Source organism: Podarcis melisellensis (assembly GCF_964234715.1).
Source record: "Podarcis melisellensis genome assembly, chromosome: 3".
NCBI classification, from domain to species: Eukaryota; Metazoa; Chordata; class Lepidosauria; order Squamata; family Lacertidae; genus Podarcis; species Podarcis melisellensis.
The window spans coordinates 95,110,884-95,130,006 of NC_138530.1; positions in this window are offsets into that span (position 1 = coordinate 95,110,884).

The window sequence follows — 19,123 nt, forward strand, 5'->3', positions numbered from 1 at the left end:
GGCACATGCACATATGCCCTGAACACCATGCTGTGACACTGTGGCCCAGGGCAACATAAAAGGACTCTAATCTCACTTCACCCTCACAACAATGCTATTAAGCAGGCATAGGCAAACTCGGCCCTCCAGATGTTTTGGGACTCTTTCAACTCCCATTGAAATATACTCAGAGTCGAGAGTGGATTTCATGCTCTTTATTCAGCTCATAGTGGTGAGGAGGAATGGAAGTTCCCCCAGAATGTCTGCTTTATATACATTATTTACACAATGGGCCCCACATGATTGGCTAATTCCAGGATTCACCTGTAGGCCAATCAGGTTGCGGATTCACTTCCACCTGGAGCTGGATTGGGTGGCTCCTGTGGACCAATCAGACTGCTGCATTCTGGACCCTATTGTTCTAGCACCAATCAGACTGCTGCATTCTGAATCCATTGTTCTAGGACCAATCAGACTGCTGCCTTTTGGATCCTATTCAGCTCAGTACATAACACCCATCATCCCTGACCACTGGTCCTGTTAGCTAGGGATGATGTTGAGTTGTAGTCCCAAAACATCTGGAGGGCTGAGTTTGCCTATGCCTGCTATTAAGTCAAGAGTACAGGTTGGGTATTTTAAAACAAGGGCTCAGAAAACAAATTCCACCGCAGCTCAAACATGCCAGTCCACTTCAATACAGACTCATTCGAGACTGGGTCAGACTTAAAAATGGATTGACTTTTTCCACCCCATCCATTGGCATTTCAGTATCATTCTACCTGTCCCTACTCTGCAAATAATCAGGGGGGGTACCCTTATTGCTACAAAGGGAGTTGCCAGGTGTAATCCAGAGTGCCTGCATGGTCCTGACCTCACCACCATTCTGCCCCACCACAGGTAAAGTTCAGCAATCTTGGTACTGGAAGGGCAACTCCGCAACACCGGCAGCTGATTTAATACCTTGATAGCGCATTGGAAACTAGCGCATATTTACTGCATATTTACAAATAGACATCTTTCCTTAAAGGTGGTGTCAATGTATCAGTTTAAAGCAGGCATTTCCAACCTGTTCTAGAAGATGTGCTCTTCCAAGCTACTAAAGTAATTAAGCACAATTCATGATCAAAATTATCAAGATACTACAGTGTGCTTTAGTAAGATATTATACCAAAGCACCGCCATCAGTTCTGCTCTTTTCAAACACCAGAGCCTTTTCTGATGTGATCTTTTCGTTCAAAGCAATTACATGGACGTTATTAGAGCATATCTTTGCATTGTAAAAGTAAATTATATACAGAACTTCAGCATCACAGCCATTGTTAAGACTTTGCTAATTTTACCACCAGATCTGGCGGGCATTCTACACTGACCAGCAATTTGACTTCATGGATGTTTTCTCTAGTCTTATAGATCGCCTTTCTAAAATAGTATTTGTCCTTCAGCACACAGGGATACTGGATTTTCTGCACTGGATCATTGGCTAAACCTAATAACGCTGGCCTTGTCTCCTTAACAGAGTTGCTTTGTTTATAGATCACATCTGGCATACTTTTCAATCACCAAGGACACTGAAATCGGGAACATCACACCTTGAAATTAGGAACTGCGTGAAGGGTATCAGCACATTGTTTTATCAATAACTTTGGCACTGTAAGGCCTGGAAATTGCTAGAATGAATCCAGGTGCTATCTATATATGTCAGCTATCTAACTTGGGGTCAAACTAGATGAGGCTATATGGTGAACTGTGATTGTATTTCTCATCTCTATTAAAACATTTTTACATTAAAAAAAAGCAGACATTGGATGCGAGGGAGGGACTGATTTGGATCAGGATCATGACAACAAGCATGGCTTTTCAACCCATGTTGAATTTCTGATTAAAATTCTCTTCTCTCACGGCTGCTATTTGTCCTGTTAGGGGAAACTTCCACGAATCTGTCATTACTCCCCAAAAGGGTGAAAAAAACAGTCTGCAGGGAAGGAATTTTCAGTGGGAAAACAAAGACCCTCCAAGTGTCCCTTGGACAGCCCACATTTACAGAAGCTGTCCTGGTTTGTGATTTGATCCCAGAATGTCCCACTTTTCCTTAAGGTAAAGGTAAAAGGACCCCTGACCATTACGTCCAGTCACGGACGACTTTGGGGTTGCGGCGCTCATCTCGCTTTATTGCCTGAGGGAGCCGGCGTACAGCTTCCGGGTCATGTCACCAGCAGGACTAAGCCGCTTCTGGAGAACCAGAGCAGCGCATGGAAACTCCGTTTACCTTCCTGCTGGAGCGGTACCTATTTATCTACTTGCACTTCGTGCTTTCAAACTGCTAGGTTGGCAGGAGCAGGGACCGAGCAACAGGAGCTCACCCCATCACGGGGATTCAAATCTTTTCCTTAGCACATCCCTATTTTCATCAGAGAAATGCTGGAGGGTATGGAGTTATGAGACCCCCGAGCCAAGGATATAAGTAACTATGCAACCTTTAGAAGACATCTGAAGGAAGCCCTGTATAGGCATTTTTTTAAGGTTTAATGTTGTATATGTTAGAAGCCACCCAGAGTGGCCAGGGCAGCAGCATTATTATTATTATTATTATTATTATTATTATTATTATTATTATTGATGTCCCTATTGTCATTAGAGAACTGTTGGAGGGTATGAAAACATAATGAAGGGAGAAGTGTTAAAGCCATTTCTCTAAGTGCATGTCATGACATGCTGAGTATCATGTCATGTCCTAAGCTGAGTATGGCTGCTTTTTGCAGCTATTCTAAAGACAAGAGGACTGATCACAGATTTTCATTGTTCTTCAGGAAGTTGCGCCAAGGAGTTCTTTGAGAAGAAGAGGCCATTCCGGTTCCTGACAGTCCTGTCCCCTGCCACTGTAGCAGAGCTTAGGTCACGGAGAACCTGCAGCGCTCCCAAGATGTTGCTGGAGGAAAGCTCCCATCATCTATGACTATTGGCCATGCTGGCCAGGGCTGATGGCACTGGAGTCCAGCAACATCTGGACACAACAGGCTCCCCACCTGTGGTGGTATCTGTGGTGAAATCTACACACGTTAAAAACGTTGTGAAAATGCTTTTTTAAAAATCGTTTTGAAAAATGCCTTGGATTTGCTATAGCTCACAGTTGCCACCTAGTGTCACAATTGTATATTGCACTTTACAACATACTCAAAATGTTTTATTTGCAGTTTGTAGCTGAGTCTCAAGACAGGAAATGCAATGGAATGTAAGGGGAGGGTCAGAGAAAGACGAAAAGCAGCCAATAGTTCATGTTTAGGGTTTGGGGGCAGGGAGTCCTTTAATGCCACAGTTGTTTAATTTTTACAGTGGAATCCTGCAGTTAAATGTAGGAAATAATCTATGTGTACTAGACAAAGGGAAGCAGTAGACCACTGCAATTGTAAAACAGCCCCAACAGAGAAAGCGTGTGGAGCCGTTTATTATTTTTAAGTCCTTAGGTACAACCACCTGTATGCATAAAAAAGAAATGCAGAAAATGTTAGCACTTACAATAGCATTCCTAAAAGCAAGAACCTGTAGAAACCAGAATTAGGGCTTTGTGTGGGGAAAATAAGCATATTTTGCCCAGTTTGAAGGAATTCTAATGAGCAGCAGAAAGGAAAAAAGAGAAGCTTGAAATTTCTGTGCTAGGCTTTGAAATATTTAATAACCTTCAAGGAATATGGTCAGTTAAGAGCGGAGCTCCCATCAACTCCCATTATTCCTGTTCACAAAGGGGGGGAACCCTTTAAATTGAACATTTAAATTAGTCATCACATTAAAAAAAAGAGGAGGGAGGCATCACAGCAGGGGTTAGAGATATAAATATCTGCTGTGTATTTTAAGAGCTGTTTTGAAAGAAATCTCCCAGGCATTATTTCACTGTAATTTGTACCACAGCTTTTAGACTTAACTGCTACACTTGGTTATTTCTGACCCTTCATTTTTCCTTGGGAAGTGCAAGAATTCTAATGAACCAGAAGCTTTTGAAAAGTGTAAGACAAGGGCATTTCTACTGCTGCCCCTGATGGCTTCATCTGGTGTACATTAGATTCCGCTACTGTGCATAGAAGTTTAACATTTCCCGTCCTGGTTAATCAATGCTGCCCTCTCAGAGTTTAGGGATTACATTATAATTGAAATAAAGTGATTTAGTATTCTAAAGCTGAGAAAAACAATTTACATTTGCAGGATCCCTGTCAGCGAGGGTCAGGCATTATTCTCAAGCACTGATTGGCGAGCCCTCCAGTTCGATTCAAAACGTGCCTGTCTGAAATGCTTTCCTTTAGGGCTTCATTTGAATTGAGCTCAAAATAATTCATTTAAGCTTGGCCCCAGTCTGAGCAAAAACCCCACTGCACTCCCAGTGGGGTCATTGCGGGAGCCTGATCCAGTAAAAGTGAAGATTTGTTGATTCAACAGGAAATGTAATAGTGCAGTCCTAACCGTGTCTACCTTGCCAATCAGAAGTTCGGCGGTTCGAATCCCCACGGCGGGGTGAGCTCCTGTTGCTTGGTCCCTGCTCCTGCCAACCTAGCGGTTGGAAAGCACGTCAAAATGCAAGTAGATAAATAGGTACCACTCCAATGGGAAGGTAAACGGCGTTTCCATGTGCTGCTCTGGTTCGCCAGAAGCGGCTTAGTTATGCTGGCCACATGACTTGGAAGCAATACGCCGGCTCCCTCGGCCAATAAAATGAGATGAGCACCGCAACGCCAGAGTCGGCCACGACTGGACCTAATGGTCAGGGGTCCCTTTACCTTTACCTTTAACCATGTCTACTCAGAACTAGGCGTGAAGTAGAAGTAGAAGCTGGACTATATGTCCCTTTGATCTGATCCAGCAGGGCTTCTTCTATGATCTAAGTAAGTCCTAGTGATTTCAATGGGGCTCACTCATTTCTCTTTTGAGTTGTACAGAGAACTGAACTACACATTGCTCCTGCCACAGGGACACATCTGAAAGTAGAAACATAGAATAATAGAATTCTAGAGTTGGAAGGGACCCTGAAGATCTTCTAGTCCAACCTCCTGCAATGCAGGAATATGCAGCTGTGCCATACAGGGATCGAACCTGCAACCTTCACACTATCAGCAGCATGCTCTAACCAACTGAGCTATCCATAAAAGTGGGATCTCTGTGGCAAATTCTATCCCTCCTTGCTGTAATAAAGGTAAAGGTAAAGGACCCCTGACAGTTAAGTCCAGTCACGAACAACTCTGGGGTTGCGGTGCTCATCTCGCTTTACTGCCCAAGGGAGCCAACATTTGTCCACAGACAGTTTGTCCAGGTCATGTGGCCAGCATGACTAAGCCGCTTCTGGTGAAACCAGAGCAGCGCACAGAAACGCCATTTACCTTCCCGCTGGAGAGGTACCTATTTTTCTACTTGCACTTTGACGTGCTTTCGAACTGCTAGGTTGGCAGCAGCAGGGACCGAGCAATGGGAGCTCACCCCGTCACGGGGATTCAAACTGCCAACCTTCCGATCAGCTAGCCCTAGGCTCTGTGGTTTTAGACCACAGTGCCACCCGCGTCCCTTCCTTGCTGTAATGCTTAGGAACAATTGCCCTATTTCTCCATCCTTCTTCATGCCTATCATTTTGCAAGCTTCTCCACCAGGGTTAGCTACAGGAAAGCAATGTCAGTTGCCGCTAGAATCCATTTGGGACCACTTTGTGCAGTGAATCCCTGAACTGCAGGTGACAGAGTCCATGAGGAACCTTCTAGGTGGCTTCCACCCATCCAGGCTGACAACTGGAACCTCCTAGGCATAAAGGAATATAAAGGGCCGCCTTTCCCAGTTGAGTGTTTACACAACAAAGTCTTCCAGTGTGGAGAAGTGGTTAAGAGTGGTGGACTCATAATCTGGTGAACCAGGTTCGCGTCCCTGCTGCTCCACATGCAGCTGCTGGGTGACCTTGGGCTAGTCACACTTCTCTAAAGTCTCTCAGCCTCACTCACCTCATAGTGTGTTTGTTGTGGGGGAGGAAGGGAAAAGGAGAATGCTAGCCGCTTTGAGACTCCTTCGAGTAGGGATAAAGCGGGATATCAAATCCAAACTCCTCTTCTTCCTGAGCTCTGGTGTGTGCGTATATCCTTGGCTAGCCTTTGGTCTTGTTCCTAAACAAAGACAGCTGGCCAGAGCATTAGCCATTTGTACCATGGAGATTTTCTCTTCTCATCCCACCCTCATTCCAGTACTATGAAGGGATAATTGCCACCTTTTTTTGCTCACCTGTGAATATCACAGCATTTCTGACCTAGGAGAATGTAGCAACTTCATTTGCTACCTATACTAGTTGAACACATTTTAAAGGTCAAAGGAAGCAAGGTGGCAGCAACCAAAAGAGGATCATCTGCTAAAAGCAAATTAAAACGAGTGGAAGAAATGTGTGGCTGAGGAGACACCTTAAACACTGGTGGATAACAATTTTCAGCACTGTAAATCAGTTTTTCATCATTGATTGCAGAGGAGATCTACAGATTTTCTTAGGGTCTTCCCCATCACTATTAATGATCTTTACCTGCTCATTTATTGCTGTTCTTTGCTCTGCCACTCATGAGTTACTGGAGGCTATCAATAGATTGTGGACATAAATAATGTAGTCATAAAGCAAGGCAACTCTTTTGAATTCTCAGCAGCAAATACATTGAAAGGAGTGCACAAGAGAGAGGTTTTGTTCAAAGTATAAGACTAAGAGCATCCTGGGAGATGCTGATGCACTACTAATGATTAGCCCTCTGCATTTGGCAAGTCTGAGCAGGCTGCTTGATAGACACATGGAGGGACAAGCTTCTATCTAAAATAGAGCCTAACAAGCAATACTGAAATGAAATCGGGCCGTGTGGAATACGCTTGTGATTTTAGCCAATTTTATGAATCCCCTTTTTAAAAAAACAAAGAACAAAGATACCTTCTTTATAGATCTCCTGTAAAAATGGCCACATCGTTTTTTGTTTATCATATTTATGTTGTGCAAAATTATTTCATAGAACAGCATGACTTGATATTTTTTGTGAAATTGGACACGTTTCTTAGAGTATAAAATTGCCTTTCTCCATGCCTCCCATTGGCACCGACTTTCTATAGTCATCTTCAACAACTGGCCTGTGACAGACAGCCATGAAATTGGATGGAATGATTGGACATAACTGGATAGAAATTGGACAGAATTGCATCCTTTAGGAGGACTGTAAGTGTGCAGGGTCTAAGTTATAGGGTATGGCCAAGTAATCAAGTGTCTGCTGGAAGAAAACTCAGAAGTTGCAGAATGCATTTACCGTGCCCCAAAGCCACAGGTTTTCTACGCATGCGAGATGCTCCATTGGTGTGCATAGTCTCAAGGCTGAAAAACTTGCTCACTTAGGGCCAAACTATGCATTATAATATTCACACTTTTAAAAAAGAAGTCTGATTCAATGGAGCACCTCTCTTTTCAGCAGAGATTAGTTCTTAAGGGTGAATGGGGCACTGTCTCATCAACCTCAGCCTGGCCCCCAACCAGCTCCCACATGCAGAGGGTGGCACTGCAAGTCAACCAGGCACACAACTAAACTGTGTTGGCTATGTCTGTCGTTGGCTCCAGCTCTGCCCCACATTTGGGGCTCCTACCAGAGTAAGACCATTTTCAGGAGCACAGTTGAGTGCCTGCTTCCTCCCTCCAAATAAAAATGGCCAGTTTTTAAAATGTTGGGGGGGTGGGGGGGTTTAAGTATGAATAAGGTTGTTTGATTCTGGGAGTACGCTGACTTTGTGTCATCATATCCCGTTGTTTATGTTCACTTGCATTATATTTAACAGCTGGTGAAGACAGATTCCTTGCATAAAATGGCTGCTTACATGGGACTCTGGGGGTGTGATGGTTTGTGGCCCGGCATGGCTGCAGCCTGCTCCAAGGGCCATCTTTGTTCTAGCACGACCATTGAGGAATGAAGGAGCCTTCCCCTGTGGTTGGCCAGGATGACACAAAAAGCCAGTTTGAATGGGCCAATCAGGTAAGGCAGGGCACTGGGAGGGGCTGTGGACCAGGCCTGCCCATTCAGTTTAAAAAAGCAGGCCATACCATGCTTTGGCCTCCCTGAACATGCAAAGCTAACATGTCATAGGCAAAGATAGCTTACAAGCCACCTTAGTCTCCATTGTTGTACTGCCTGTGCCCTTCTCCCTTTTCGGCATGCCACAATAAGGCAGGAAAACTTCAATTAACCATAGCTTCCCATTTTGTCCTAAATGGAGAACTATGGTTACCATGTTTGGAACAAGCCAAGATCTTAAACCATGATTTAAATTTTGATGGAAACACTAGATTGTTCCAAACTTCATAAACATAGTTTCCCAATTTGGAAGAACAGGGAAACTGTGGTTCCTTGAAGTATCCTGGGGTTAATCATCCAAATACGGTATATTTCTATAGAAATATTTCTATATTTCTATAACAGTGTTACCTCGGGTTAGGTACTTAATTTGTTCCGGAGGTCCGATATTAACCTGAAACTGTTCTTAACCTGAAGCACCACTTTAGCTAATGGGGCCTCCTGCTGCTGCCGCACTGCCGGAGCCCAATTTCTGTTCTCATCCTGAAGCAAAGTTCTTAACCTGAAGCACTATTTCTGGCTTAGTGGAGTGTGTAACCTGAAGCATATGTAACCTGAAGCGTATGTAACCTGAGGTACCACTGTAATCAATATGGAGTCGATTGACACAATGCTCCACCTGGAGAATGCTCCTAACTTTTTAACAACAACAACATACTTTAAATCAGTTTATTTTTCTATTTAAATATTTTTTTTCTAATTCTTGGAATAGGGAAATTTCCAGTTTAAAAAAAAAAACAGTGGCAGATGGTACACCCTAAAACTCCCAAAGCTCCAAACACCATCTATCTCACCCACTCACGGCCCCACAAGATTTCACATGTGCGTTTTTCCCCAAGATAACCGTTATCATATTTATTATGCTTAAGTGATTATGAAACAGACACATTTCTTAGATGCTATTACTGTGAGCATGGCAGGGGTCTTGCAGTGATAAGGTGAGGAAGTCATTATTTACTTAAGGAAGGTGTTAATTAGAAGAATCTAAAAGCTTCAGAACTTAAAAATAACTGTTCTTATTCAAGTTAATTGTTTCTGTCTCTAGCGCTTCACTGACACTTGCTGAGCAAATGATAGATGTTTCTGTTACTTATAAAGAAAATACTGATTTTTCCCCATTTGTTTCTTTGAGGACCGAACTGGAAATGTGGTGACCATACCGAGCAAGAGGCATTGAGAAGGAGAGCTGTCCATCAGTGTCACCTCTCTCATCAAGGTGCACATGTGTCAGCTATACTATCCTCCGGCCTTGAGAAACCACTATCCTCCGGTGGGCATGAGAAACCACGCATGCAACAACATATCCACAAAGAGCATAGCTGTAGTGGGGGAATCCTGATTAACCCCCAGAGCTGCCCCTTACATGAAGAAGTTCTACATACACACATTGGTATGCTCACAGGACCTTCTCATGCTCACCAAATGTGTCACTGGCAGGGAGAATGACCAGCATACCTATTGCGAGGATGGGAGAAGACACATACCCTCCAACATTTTCCCGATGAAAATAAGGACGTTCCATTCCATGATAAGTTTACTATTTATACCCCACACATCTTATTGGGTTGCCCCACTCTGGGCAGCTTCCAACATATATGAAAATGTTGAACATGAAACAAAACTTCGCTATACAGGATTGCCTTCAGATGGCTCAGGGGTCAGATAACTCCATACCCTCCAACATTTCTCCATTGAAAATAGGGACATCCTAAGGAAAAGTGGGACATTCCGGGATCAAATCAGAAACCGGGACGGCTTCTCTAAATCAAGGACATCCCTGGAAAATCGGGACACTTGGAGGGTCTGGAAGACATAACCTCCACAGTCCCTTCACATGTGCTTGGATGAATGAGAGTGCTTGTCTGATACAAACACAAACGCACACACACACACAGACACCATGTATGATAACCAGTTATGATTCTAAGAAAGCCAGCTAAAGAGGAGAGAGAATTTAGACAGGAGTAATGGTGGGTGGAGAAAGGGTTAAGTATACCCCCCCACACCTCTTTCCCTGGGGAAAACAGCCATCTAACCTTTGTCAATAGTGGTATCTTCCAATTGCTGTGCATTCTTCCCCAAAACATCTGTCAAACTGACCTAAGAGCCAGGGAACAAAAGTTCACCTTCTTAAGGTTGCTCTTTTCTCTCCAACCGCCCCCGCGCTGCCGCCATCACCGCCCCCCCATCTCTGGAACTTTATTCTGTAATTAAGTTAATCCCTAATGGCATGTGGATACTAGGCCTAATTACATAATGAGACAACTGCCTTATTAACTGATCTCTGATGACATGCCAAATGCATCTTTTGAATTCCAGGGTCTCTCCAGATTATTCAGAGTCTTTTGTAAAAAACCACCAGCCAAAAGTTAAAGCGCAATCCATTGTAGCCTTTAAAGGGGTCCTGAAGACCTTACCCCCCCCCTCCCTAAGGCTGTCTTGCTGCTAGAAATAAAGAGATGCTATAAACTAGGGCTGTTGTGCCACAGTCTGGCTGCATTTTACCGTTACAATATTTTAGTTAATTTCTGTGCTGGCAGTTAGACTTCTCGTGTTATGAAAAGGATATTTTGAATGATTTTAGATTGTATTGCATTTGGACTCAGATTGCATTTTGCATACGCGGTAAGGAAAGGAGCAGAAATAAAACTGCCGATATCATAATGCCGTTACATTATAGAAATCTAAGCACAGTGAGAGCTGGACCATAAAGAAGGCTGATCGCCGAAGAATTGATGCTTTTGAATTATGGTGCTGGAGGAGACTCTTGAGAGTCCCATGGACTGCAAGAAAATAAAACCTCTCCATTCTGAAGGAAATCAGCCCTGAGTGGAAGGACAGATCCTGAAGCTGAGGCTCCAATACTTTGGCCACCTCATGAGAAGAGAAAACTCCCTGGAAAAGACCCTGATGTTGGGAAAGATGGAGGGCATCAGGAGAAGGGGACGACAGAGGATGAGATGGCTGGACAGTGTTCTCGAAGCTACCAGCATGAGTTTGACCAAACTGCAAGAGGCAATGGAAGACAGGAGTGCCTGGCGTGCTCTGGTCCATGGGGTCATGAAGAGTCGGACATGACTAAACGACTAAACAACAGCAAAGCACATTTGGAATACCATGAACAATGCTGGAAAAGGTTCAGAAAAGGGCAACCGACATGATCAAGGTAATTACAGAAATTTATAAAATTACGCATGGCATGAAGAAAATGGATGGAAAAAAAGGTTTTCTCCCTCTCTCAAAACACCAGAGCTCGTTGAAATGAAATGAAGCTGAACTTGAAAGACTTCTGACGCATAAAAGAAAATACTCCCGCCACACAGTGCATAGGTAAACTAGTTCCCACAGGAGCGAGGGATGGCTTTAAAAGAGGATTAGACAAATTCATGGATGATAAGGCTATCAGCAATGCTTCTGAACACCAGGTGCTGGAAACTCCAGGAGCAGAGAGTGCTCTTGCGCGCTCAGGTCTGCTTGTGCGTTTCCCATAGACATCTGGGTGGCCAGTTTTTTAGTTCTGAGTAAAGTTTAGTTGAATAGTACCCAAAGCTCTTACTAGACCAATTGTCACCTCCATATCCAAATCCATTAAGAGTGTCAGTATGCCGAGGGTGGAAAAAAATTGCCAGAGAGCTACTTGCGCAACCTCATTCTTTCCTTACTTCAGGAAGAACAGCTGAACCACTTAGCGCTGGCAGAATGACTTTTCCTTACTATGGCCACTGCCGCTACACAATGAATGGCGGGCTGCTGAGCCTTTCATAAGGCAGATGAAAACACCACCGACGCTACCTTTGTAGCAGCAGCTTTTCAGCCCGAAGTGCAAATGGTCTGATTGTACAGTTGCCAACAACGCTGCTCCCCTGATGCAGATTGGAGGAGCAACTGAGAAACAGATTTCTCAGTCTCTCAGCTAATCTCTTTCCATTTTATTATCTTCCTTTCCATTGGAAAGGAATGCAGTTTTCATAATGGAACAAAATGCATTTTCTGCCAAGCTTTGGGAGTACTCTGCAGGTCTTTGCAAAGGAGAGGGACTGAAGATAATTGAGCACATGCTCTGCATGTGGGAGGTCCGAGATTCAATCTGAAATATCCTATTTCACATGTGGCAACGGACCCACATCCTGGATTCCACCCAACATTGTGGGTACCCAGCGTGCATGTGTGACATCACACATCGTTCCCACAGCAGGAGGGCCTAATGGAACACCTCACCATAGTGCAATGCATTGGGTCGCCTGGTGAGGCACCCACAGTAAAAAAAATTGTTGGTGCCTTGGCATCCATGGCCCTCCATAGTTGTCACCTGTTTATAATAATCCATTTTTTTGAAATTCTATTCAAAGAAGGCAAATATAAACGTATACTTGTTTAAATACTAACTGGTTGCACAGTCAGGAAAAAAAGGCTGTAGCTACAAATATTTCATACCTAGCCTGAAATCAGCCCTGAGTGCTCACTGGAAGGACAGATCGTGAAGCTGAGGCGCCAATACTTTGGCCACCTCAGGAGAAGCGAAGACTCCCTGGAAAAGACCCTGATGTTGGGAAAGATTGAGGGCACAAGGAGAAGGGGACGACAGAGGACGAGATGGTTGGACAGTGTTCTCGAAGCTACAAACATGAGTCTGACCAAACTGTGGGAGGCAGTGGAAGACAGGAGTGCCTGGCGTGCTCTGGTCCATGGGGTCACGAAGAGTCGGACACAACTAAACGACTAAACAACAACAACGAAATGACAAACACTTTTCTGACTTAATATATCAACTAGCTGGTACAATGAGAAAAGGTTTCTATCAGGACTCCCATATGATCCTTGTAGCTGAAGGACTGGCAGCTTGAGTGGTTGTATCACTTGAGCACCATACATGCAGCTCTGAGGAAATATGCTTGAGAGCTCACCAGCTGCCTTTGTGATGCCTTTTAACCAGTGGCGTAGGAAGGGGGGTGCGGTAGGGGCAGGCCGCCTCAGATGACACTGCTGAGGGGGGTGACAAACTGGGATTTATTTATTTTTTTAAAAAAATAAACTTATTGAAGCTCCTCTCCGAGAGGTGGGCGGGGCTTCCCAGGTCCCAGATGCCATCCTCCTTGCCTTGGGACCTTCACCCCGCTCCCAAACCAGCTGGCCAATCGGCTGCAGGCTAGGGGCAGGGCGAAGGCAAGGAAAGGAAAGGAAAGTGCTGGTGCTGCCAAGACCAACTTCCCAATGCTGCTAAGACTGACTTCCCTAGTGCCCTGCCCGCAGAGGTTGGGTTTTTGGGGCCGCTGCAGCGGCCTGCTGAGGAAACAGCGGCCCACAGGGAGGCCAAGGCAGCTTCAGGAGGCCTGCGGAGGTTGAGGCGGCCATCAACAACGATTGGGCTCTAGGGCATGTGGGCACCACGGACGACCTCCTGGGCCGCTAAGCCAAAGCTGCTTATGCTCACAATGTTCAGTAAATAAACCAGAAAACAACAGTTGTGACTGTATCTTATTTTTCATTCTTTTAATAACTTGAATGGGGGAGGTGACAAGAAATTTTCCACACCGGGTGCCACCTGACCTTGCTACGCCTCTGCTTTTAACTAGCATGATTGAGGTTACCCATGAATCATCTATCGCTGCTCTTTGTTCAAGGGCCACTGTAAAGGTCATGACAATACTCGCTGCTGTCATGGCAGGCCTACAAAGACAAACCAGTAAGGAAGCTAGACAAGAACTACAGTGGTACCTTGGGTTACATACGCTTCAGGTTACAGACTCCGCTAACCCAGAAATAGTACCTGAACTTTGCTTCAGGATGAGAACAGAAATTGTGCAGTGGCGGCGCAGTGGCAGCAGGAGGCCCCATTAGCTAAAGTGGTGCTTCAGGTTAAGAACAGTTTCAGGTTAAGAACAGACCTCCGGAACGAATTAAGTACGTAACCAGAGGTGCCACTGTATTGCCTACCCTCCAATGTCTTACAGTGGGAATCCAGGATGCCAGTCCTCTGGGGTGGGCTCCCATGCAAGTCCCCTGACCCGCTTGATGGAATGGCCCTGGCTCTTTCAGAGTCCCAGTCCCTCACATTTTGGGGCAGTGTGCTCCCCACGATGTCTTGACTAAGTCTAGTGCCACCTAATGACTAAATATTATGACATTTATTTACACACCTGCTGAACCTGGGATATATTCTGACAAGGGGTTGTGGAAAGCTTGTGCAGGCCACTTCAAACAGCTCACCTTTCATTGGAACATTAGATTAGCATGCAAAATGACTGTTGTGTTAAACACAACTTGATGAGTCCTCATCAACTGCCTGCCACTCATTCAAGACTTAAATACATATGAGCTCTGTCATGATTGGCCTTCCTCCAACTTGCTCAATGCAAGAGAATTTGGCATTAATTGGAAGTACTGAATAAAATTCTTTGTTGCTAGCACCAAAAGGAATCCATGAATCCCCAGAACTGTAAATCTCCTTAAGCACCCCAAGAGAGTTTTGTAATGAAGTGCCCCATGTTGCTGCATTAAACCCACACAGATGTAATGTGAAGTCCAGACAGAAGATCCATTAAAGAAAAGATTGCCACACGTGAGGAAAAATACTGTGAGGATTTAGTTCATTAAGTTAAATGAATCTGTTGGTATGGGCTCCGCTAAAGTAAAGGGTAGAAAGCAGAACTGAGGCTGAACAGGAGAAAGTAAGCTTCCCTTCATCATTATAGATTCCATGCCTATTTGTGTAATTGATGCATTATAATACATCATTGCAGAGAAACTGAATGCATTCTTCTTCACATCAGAAGGTGTACCGTAGCACTTTGACGAATGAATGAAAAAAATAAAATGAACCAAAATACAAAGGCTCACAAGGTCAATATTATCAATTCTGGGCACTGCAACTTAAGACAAGCTGGAACATGTGCAGAGGAGGGCAACCAAGATGATCAAGCATCTGGAAACTAAGCCATATAAAGAGGGCTTGAAGGAGCTGGGTATGTTTAGCCTTGAAAAGAGGAGACAGAGGAGATGTGATAACCATCTTCAAATATCTTAAGGAATGGAAGAGAGCGCGTGCTTGTTTTCTCTTCCTCTGGAGGGTAGGAATCAAACCAATGGCTTCAAGTTATAAGAAAGGAGATTCCGACTGAACATTCGGAAAAACTTTCGGATGGTAAAAGCTGATAGGCAGTGGAACAGACTCCCACAAGAGGTGGTGGACTCTCCTTCCTTGGAGGCTTTTAAGCAGAGACTGAGTGACCGTCTGTCACAGATGCTTTAGCTGAGATTCCTGCATTGCAGGGGGTTGGACTAGATAATGACCCTTAGATCCCTTCCAACTCTATGATTCTGTGACAATCCTTGGGGGTCATATAATATCACACAGCAGTTAATCAAGCTATGACGATCAGCAAGATGTTCAAGATCAGGAAGACACTCAGATAACACCCCAAAACCTAATAAAATGTATTTTTAAAGGGCTTATATGCTCTGACTCTAGAATCATATTTATAAAATGTGATCCTAACTCAGAAGCAGGTCCTCTTGAATTCTACAAGGCTTACCCCCAGGTTAGTGGGTTGGGACTGCAGCCTTAATGCTTTTACTCTGTATTTATCAGCAGCTAAGCAATGCATCAGATTTTACTGTTAGACTGATTAGACTGCTGAGTGTATCTTAAACAGATTCCTTGGATGTGAGGAGGAGGCTGTGCTTTAAATGGACTATTCCCAATAGTCTTCAATGGCTGCACTTCTTGCCTTGCGCAATTGACTTGAGGTCTCTCCTTACAAGGAGAGACCTCAAGTCAATTGCGCAAGGCAAGAAGTGCAGCCATTGAAGACTTGGGACGCGGGTGGCGCTGTGGGTTAAAGCCTCAGCGCCTAGGGCTTGCCGATCGAAAGGTCAGCGGTTTGAATCCCCGCGGCGGGGTGCGCTCCCGTTGTTCAGTCCCACCGCCTGCCAACCTAGCAGTTCGAAAGCACCCTCGGGTGCAAGTATATAGATAGGGACCGCTTTCTAGCGGGAAGGTAAACGGCGTTTCCGTGTGCAGCTCTGGCTCGCCAGAGCAGCGATGTCACGCTGGCCACGTGACCCGGAAGTGTCTTCGGACAGCGCTGACCCCTGGCCTCTTGAGTGAGATGGGTGCACAACCCCAGAGTCTGGCAAGACTGGCCCGTACGGGCAGGGGTACCTTTACCTTTACCTTTATATAAGGTTAGTGTATGAAGACTAAAGAGAAGGTCTTTGGACATGACAGGTTCTGAAAGAATTGCCTCAGTATAGTCAACAGATGGGAATTTATCCAGGGCTCCTGAGCTCCTCAGTCCCAAAAATGCCACTGAGAAAAAATGAGCTCATTGTTCCAAATTCCTGCTCAGAAACAAATGTCTGATTCTCAACAGAGCTGATGAAGACGGCAGTCAGCTCCCAGGTGCAGTAAATACAAATGTTTCAGACAAACCATGTATGCACACACAGAGTCCACATTCCAGAATAGAGAGAGGTATTCTTAAGCTCACTGAAATAAATAGCATGCCTAAGTCTACTGGAGTTGGTATCTACCTGTGTATCCCAATCACACAGAGCTGCCTACTCACAAGTAGGACCTCACTTGTTAAGCTTTCATGGAAGATAAGGCTGTCAGTGGCTAGATGGCAAGATGGCTATGTTGTATTCCCACTGTCAGAGGAAGTCCTGAAATTAGTTTCATATGAACTGTTCCTATGTAAACTAATGTTATTTTATTACCTTTTCTAAACACAATTGCTGTGTCAGTCACGCCATTGTTATCCTATACGGTTCGTGATATTATGGCCATGACATGCATCATGTATGACCTTGCTGTGGGTAAAGGGATCCCTGACCATTAGGTCCAGTCGTGACCGACTCTGGGGTTGCTGCGCTCATCTCGCTTTATTGGCCGAGGGAGCCAGCGTACAGCTTCTGGGTCATGTGGCCAGCATGACTAAGCCGCTTCTGGCGAACCAGAGCAGCACACGGAAACGCCGTTTACCTTCCCGCCAGAGCGGTACCTATTTATCTACTTGCACTTTGACGTGCTTTCAAACTGCTAGGTTGGCAGGAGCAGAGACCGAGCAATGGGACTCATCCTGTCGTGGGGATTCGAACTGCCGACCTTCTGAACGGCAAGTCCTAGGCTCTGTGGTTTAACCCACAGTGCCACCCGTGTCTCTTCTTGCTGTGGGTAGAACCCAAGAAATCCCAGGCAAGTCTTTTCCATGACTGCAACAGATAGACTTGGCTTTGTAACTAGATCTTGAGAAGAATTAATCACTGTGAAAGTACTCCCTTTCAGGAGCCATGCCAAACCATTACATTAACGAGCCTGAGAAGTTTTGGGTTAATATTCTCCCCTTCTCTTGGTGTGCAAAATATCCTGGTTCTAATCTTTGTTTGCAGCAAACCATAATAAATCTGCATCGGCAAACTATGGCTTGATCTTGCCTACAAACCAGATCACAAACCATGCTTTGATATGTGGTTTGCAGACAAACACAAACCCATAGTTTTTCTGTTCAGATGAACCAGTAAATGATGATTTGCTACAAACAAGAATCAGAAGTTGAGGATTGATTTTTGCAAGGGGAGGAAGCAGAGAGCATGTGAGCCCAAGACTCCCCAAGGTTCATTCACTGGGCCATAATAATTAGGAGCGTGAGATGCATGTAGCCAGAGATCACCATCTACTAAGAAAAAATAAATGAATGGCTATATTACTTAGTGGTGCTGTTAAAGCAAATGAAGGCCATGCCAAATACATCAGCAAATATAGGGAAAAGAGGCAGAAAACTAGTGAACTTTAAAATTATATTTTCTAAAAGTTCAGTAGCTTTATGATGGATTGAGGAACTGCATACTTTTCAAAGAGGTGAAAAGTCAAGACTGCAGTGAGGTTAAGAGCAGCTATGGGAAAAATCTTAACAGCATGGGAGGAAGAAGGTATCAGGAGCAGGGAACAGAGTGGATAAAGGGAATCAGACAGGGCAAGCCGTGCATAACTAGCCTGCTTTGCGTTCCTTGCCATGCTGCACAAAAGAAATTCAGCAGGGTGAAATATACTGATGTTTTCAATAGCTACTTGAAAATGTTTCCCCACTGCCACAGAGATTAATGGCTGTGATAAAAAAAAGCTGCAGTATGGTGGACAGGAATGGGTAAACAGGCATAATCTGAAGATTTTTATTCAGAGCTGATAGGACAGTGGTTTTCTGGTCTATTGCTCACTGTGACATGTTAGTGTCCAGTTATTAAATGGCAGAGGACACAAGATATCTTGCATCTGCCCACGGAAACTAGACTGGTCTACTTTGGGACCCATTTTCGTACTACAGCATCTCCAGCGCAGGGAGCTCTCTCATAGTCACAAATTATTAGAAAGCATACTGAGACTGCAATCTAACCTGCACAAGCCTGGCTGGCCCACTGAAATCAATAGAGCTTACTTCTGAGATGGTGTAGATCAGAGGTGTGGAACCTGCAATTCTTCAGATGATTCTTGGACTTTAATTCCTATCAGCTCCAGCCAGCATAGCCAGTGGTCAGGGATGATGCTAACTATAATCCAGCAACCTCAAAAGATGTAAATTCTCCATCTCTCATGTATTGGGATACCTATACCTCTCACGGTGGTGTTTGATTTGTGATGAACGTTTTGCCCATGCAAGTAATCAAACTATAGGACAAGGGTATAGCCTGGTCACATTTGAAAGCCATTGACTGGGTCCCACTCCGAAGCCAGGCACAACAGGTGGATTCTGGGGGAAGAGTCTGTGCAGTGGTGGCACCCTGGTTATGGAATGTTCTTCCCAGATAGACTCACCTGGCACACCTTCCTTATATTTTTGTCAATGCTAGTTGAAGACTCTTCCCTCCCCCAGTTTATCGGATCTGTTCACTTTTAATGTTGCTTGCGATGCTGTGTATCTTCTAAAGACCACTTTGCTATTGCATTTTAATGACTTAGCATTGTTGAGAGTCACTGCTTACTGGGTGGCAGACAATATAAATATAGAAAACAATACGTGCAGGTGAATTCAGTCTTAGATGCCATCAAC